General features: G+C 50.5%; 1 protein-coding gene across 1 annotated transcript in view; it reads right to left on the reverse strand.

The window, feature by feature from the left end:
* PAPPA2 (pappalysin 2) overlaps positions 1 to 6,000 on the reverse strand; it is a gene marked incomplete at its 5' end in the record, with an annotated part of 83,551 nt that overhangs the window by 76,396 nt on the left and 1,155 nt on the right. The window lies entirely within an intron of this gene.

The following is a 6,000-nucleotide window of genomic DNA, read 5'->3' on the forward strand; positions in this document are numbered from 1 at the left end:
CCCTTTTTTTTGTGGATTTTTTGTTTTATTTTTGTTTAAAAAGGGAAAAAACAAATCCCAAGCCTCCAACTTATTTTTAGGTCCAGGCAATTGGGTGTCCCAGCCGGAGCACGGCGCACGCACGCCAGCATTCTAAAAATGCCTTCCTTGCGGATATAAAAAGGACACGAGATAATTTATTGGGGAAGTTTTGTAATGTAACGATCACACGTTAACCACAAACAAAAAAAAAAAAATCCAAGGCTGCCTCTGGTCCCCAGCGCAGCCCTTGGCAGGCAACAGTCACGAAGGCTCAGCATCCTCGCCCTCCCCAAAGCCTCTGCCTCACACCATCTCGGTGGGTTTGGGCTCCACCGGACCCATTCCCTCTCACCCCATCACCCTCTGCGAAGGGGCAATTTAATTTCCTAAATAACGGTGTCAGCCGGGCCAAGGAAAACTAACAGCTTAAGGACTCCAATGGCTGCGGCTCACCCTGCCAACCCAAATGTGGGATAAATCATCCCAGAGACCCCATCAACACTGAGCTGATGGGGGACTGCTGAGCTCCTCAGTTCCTGGGGTCTCACTAGTCTGGCCAGGGTCTCGGCTGGGGTCCTCCACCAGTGGGCAAGGGTACGGTGGGACAGGGAGGGATGAACATCAGGACAAAGGGTGACCCCCCCCAGCCCTCAGACACACGCTGTTCCTTCACAATTGCCATCCTGATACAATCAACCCCCTTAAGTGAGCCCCTGGGACAGCGGTGCTTGCTAGAACAATAGCTCACATCTGGGACAGCTGTTTCCCCGAAAGCACCCGGGCTGCCCATGGCCACTGGGCAGGGGTCCTCGCTCACACGCGGATCATGTTCTACTTCTCCCGTGGAGACACGGCCACCCCCCGGGGGGACCCGGCAGTTTCCTGGAGGAACACGCTGCCTGGCAGCTCCATGCTGGCAGAAGGATTGTGGGAGGAAGCGAGACTCATCCTCCAGGAGATGCTTATGTGAAATTATCCCCCGAGCCTTCTTCCTTGGGAAGAAAAGGAGTGCATCACTGTTGATTTTGTTTCCTACTTTTAGCACCCCAGAACACATGGAAGAAGCTTTGGGCACATCAGCAGTATGCCGCAGCTCGCTATCCAGAGCAAGTTACTTTGACTAGTGCCAAAGCCAGGGGCTGGCAACCAGGCTTGGGACGTGGCCACCTCTACATGCTCATCCTGCTCTTCCAGACCCACTCTACTCCCTGGGCTAACACAACAGAGCTCACGTCCCACCAGGAGCCACTACGAGATGGAGCCCTCTGCTCTTGGTCACTGTCACCAAGACCTTGCACTGTCCCTTGAACGGGACATTGGTCCCACCTGGAAAGAAGTCACTCCTGCAGCCCCACTGGCCTGATGCCACCTTGGAGGGGCTGAGTCAGGCCCTAGTCTTGCCCCATCACCACCTCCTCTACCACTCCACACCTTCTCCTCCTGAACCTCTCACCATTTGAGGTTACAGCCCACAGCACCCTTTGGGGTGCCCAACTCGTGGCCTCGTTCATGACAAAGTTTGCAAGATACAAAAAAGACACAAGGACAGACGAGTGCATCCCATGGCAGGAAAGGGGCAGCCTTCACAGCAAACGAGGAACCAGTAAAAAGAAATGGAAAGACTAAGCAAACAAAATGTGTCTTGTAGGGACAGCAAAAGCAGAGGAGTGCAGTTCCCCAGTGACATAAACGTAAACACACTGCAGAGCCCACCAAGTCCCACCAACCAACAGCGCATGCATTACCTCACCACCCTGAGTCCTCCCTGTTGGGAGCAAAATCCCACTGTTGGGGTCATCTTTGGCACAAGGCACCAGACACTTACTAAGGAGTAGTAACATGCCAGATACTCTCCAGGGTACTTTGAGACAGTCAAAAGCACATTTGGGGGCTTCACCCCCAAGCTAGGGCTCTGGGTGAGCTGAGTCACCCAGAGGCACATTCACACGGATATAGCCTCCAAGTCCCATCACAAGCAAGCAGCTTAGTAGACAACCTGCCCACCTGATATAACAGGCTCTACCAAGGACAATCCCTTTTATCTTTGCCAAGTTTCAAAATCAGTAATCGATGGGAAAACTCAGAGTGGGTTTTCCTGCAAGGAAAGAATAAGGGTTTCAATGAGCTCAAATCCAACCACTCTCCTGAAGCCTTAAAGCAAACATCCACCAATAAACCACCAGGCTCTGACAAAAAGTCCTGTTTATTACTGCACCTCCCCAGTCCCAGCTGGTCTATTAGAGAGGAGAAGCTCAGATGCCGGCGAACCCATCACTACCACCTTTGGTGTCCCCAAAGCACCCACCTCTTCAGCACCACACTTACAAGCCCTGACACACGATTCTATCACTTGAGGCTCAGCCCTTTAGGAACCACCAGACCAATATTTGGGTACAGGCCAGGAGGACTCCAAAAGGTGCCAGATAGATATAAAAAGCAGCCAGAGCTCAGGTCCTAAGAAGGAACACCTCTCAACCATGCTTTCCTCATGGGAGTATCAGGCAAGCAAATAGCTGCCTCACAGGCAGCAAGTTCAATGGTCTACAGATAATATACCCTCTGCATCCATCCTTCAAGTGACCAACCACCACGAGCAGCAAAGGTGTCAGCAGACACCTCCCATCTCCAGTTGAATCTACACTCTGTAAGAGTGTTGGTGACCTCAGCCTGTTCGCAAGGCTTCTAATTTTGAAATAACCTTGCACATACCTGTCCTCTTCTATTGTGACAAAGATCTGCTAAGGTTTCCTGTAGCAAGGGAAGGGAAAAGGGAAAGGCATGTGAGCAGCTAATTTTAATGTTGTTTTACCATCTGGTTGGGATTAAGGTCTGGGGAGGGCAGCTCTTGCTCCAAGATACCACCCCTGCCTCACCTGCTCTCAATTTTACACCTTTCACGCTACCAGTCCAACCACATTCAGCTGATCATCTCCTGACAAGAGGCTGCTCAAGTGCCAGAGAACAGCTCTGAGTGATTCATTCATCCTTAAGGGTTTGTCCAGGAGAGACACTCCCTCAGTGAGGTTAATCTGGATCGGCTTTTGAAGACATGGCTTAAACAGCAGGAGGCTCCCAAACAGCCTTAACCCAATTAAGCATCCTTCCCTTAGGACAGGAGGCCAGCTAAGCCTGCATTAAAGCCCATCAAGCATCCTGTTAATCAGGTATGCTTCAATATCACAGCTGTGGTCATCCCAGTGGAGGCCACCAAGAGGCTGGCGATGCCTCCTGGTCGTTTTTCACCTCCTTTTGTCACTTTGGTTATCTCTGCCGTTACTTTGGGTAGCAAGATGAAAGGCCCGGCAGCTCTGCCCTTCTCCAGTTTGCTCTCCAGACTCCCCTCCAGTTTTTCTTTTCCCATTAACTGTGTCACACACCAGACTCTCATTGACTAACTGCCCGAGGGGGACCCTCGCTGAGTGTTAATTGCTGTTAATGAGCTGTCGCTGCTTTCCTTCCAAGAGCACCAATTACGACAGCACTCGGGCACTGCAAGAAGATGCGTGTCTGCAGCAAATCAAGGCAAATTTCACTCTAGACCCTGGAACTGGGCTGCCAGCAACTCCTGGAAAACACTCTAAATTGGGAGGAGGCTGGGAGAAGGATGACAGCAGGTGGCCCTTCTGCCACAGCCTGTCCCCTTGTTGTTCATGTGGTGGGTTACAGAGAATGAGGAGTGTTCTTGGAGCTTCTCCCTCTGCAGTGATTTGGGTTTCTTGAAGCTGCAGCCCAATGAAAGGAGATTTTAAATGAGGGATGTGCTAAGATGGTAAAAGTTTTTTCACAAGTCTTGTAATTCAAGACAAGGTATTGAGACCCTTCACTGCAACGGACTGAATTTGTCTACTATGCTTGTAAAAAATCATCCAGTGTCTCACTCTGACTTTCTCATTTGAGTTATTTTTGGCCATACTAAGAAACACTCGCATCCAAACCACACTTTGTGAGAGCCTTGAGATGAAATACAGCAAGGCTGCTTCACTGTGAAAAAGATGCCCCAATTTTTTGTCTGGCCACCTTGATCTGAAGGGAGATTTACAGAGCCCCTGCTGCAGGGTGGTTTCTCTCTCTCTCCCAAAGCCGCGGCTTGCCACCTTGATCTGAAAGGAGATTTACAGAGCCCCTGCTGCAGGGGGGTTTCTCTCTCTCTCCCAAAGCCGCGGCTCCCTCCTGGGCTCCGGCACGTGGTTCTCCAGCGGGTATGAAAAAGCACAGGCGTCCCAGCAGAGCAGCAGCCAGCTCTCCTCCAGTTACAGACCGAGAGCTTGTTGTTCACATCGAAGCACCTGGCTCCTATTGTGCTGCCTTTCCGCAGTTTGTTAAATTTTATTTTGCGTTATTTCTCCCGTTTTGGCTTCCAACCTAAAAAAATCCTTCTGTGAGCTCCCCAGCTGCCCAGCTCCTCATAAATGTTCAGTTAAGTATAATACCTTCCGAGCTCAACGGGAGCTCTGCCTGAACTAAACCCCTTGGGCTAAGGTCGCCTGCTCATCTATCTTGGGATTGATTCATCCACCAACTTTGGGGGAACATCTCCAACCTGCCCTTGCCCTTGGGGGCTCCCATGTTCAAGCTCACCTTGTTTTTTCCCAGATCCATGCTACCAATTTCCCAGCCCTTTTCCCATACCCATATATATTCTTCCCCAGGAGCTAGGGTACCCTCAGCAGGGATGAGCCCAGGGAGGTTGGGTATCCACCAGAATCTCAGAAGCCAGCAAAAGGCAGCTCAGAAGATCTCAGCAGCAGCAGGATTCAGCTCATGCCCCCACATTTCCCAAATGCCGGGCACATCAGATTTCGTTTTTCAGAGCTTAGCCTACAAACAATCAATCTCATCTTCTGTGCAGGCCAATGAGGTCTGCAGAAAGAAAATTGCAAAAGATCTGTTATTTCCCTAGTGTTCCCATTTTCCCATTCCTTTCCCACAGAAGCAAGGTTTTTTTTGTTTTGTTTTGTTTTGCTTTGTGTTTTTTTTTTTTCTTTCCAACTTTCAGGGGAAAATCCTGACAAATGGAAGCCCTGATTCATACCAGCAAAAATTTGGCCTTTTTTAATTTAAGGTGGAGCCCTTCTTGTCTGAAGATGAAAACATTTCTCTAACTGCGCACAGAGGGCGAGGACCGAGCCTTTGCCCTGCTGAAGCAAAGGCCAAGTGGTGGTGGATGCTCATAGCCACCACGAATGGAGAGCTGCTGTGCAGGCAGGAGAGGCATCGTGCAGGCAGGAGAGCATCTCCACCTGCCCACGCTCACCCACAGGGATGGGAAACAAGGGGACAGGCAGGCACAGGGTGGCGATGGTGACTGTCACCAAAGAGACTTCCCAGAGGTGGGAAGACGTCTTCTAAAGGGTTGCTTGGGCAGAGGCAGGGTGTGAGGCTCCACGGAAGTGGGATGCATTGGAAGAAAGGTTCCCCATCCTCCTCCTCTGTTGTCTCATTGCTGAAGGATGTGTGATAAAGGCTCAGGAAAGGACAAAGGGAAGCGCTGCTCCTCTCCCATCACCATCACCCAAGCAGAGATGCCTCCTTCCCTCCTCCCACTTGGGAACCAGCAGAGAGAAAAAGCTGGCTTGGGAAAAAAAGGGATTTATGGCCACAGCCTACCTGCTCCCATAGCCCAGGGAGGAAAAAAAAGTGAAGAAGATCAAAGGAGTAACGTGTCCCTAAAACCCTCTCTTGCAGCTTTTTTCCCCAGATGCTGCCATCCATGCTGCACTGCTCCCGCTCCGCTGGGCACCTCTGCCCATCGCCGTGGGCCAGCAGCAGGGAATGAGCAATTTTCTCTGACACCGAAACAGAAACAGAAGAAGAAAAAAAAAAGAAAAGAAAAAAAAAAAAAAAGAAAGAAAGATAGTTACAGAAAAAAAAAAAAAAAAAAAGGAAAAGCCATGACTTTTTTTTTCCCTTCCCCAACTCCAGCCAGAAAGCACATTTGGCAGAGCCCCGAGCGCTGGAAGCCATCCGCGGGGCTGACGG

The sequence above is a fragment of the Pterocles gutturalis genome, unplaced genomic scaffold (assembly GCF_000699245.1).
Source record: "Pterocles gutturalis isolate BGI_N339 unplaced genomic scaffold, ASM69924v1 scaffold8217, whole genome shotgun sequence".
In the NCBI taxonomy this organism is placed as follows: Eukaryota; Metazoa; Chordata; class Aves; order Pterocliformes; family Pteroclidae; genus Pterocles; species Pterocles gutturalis.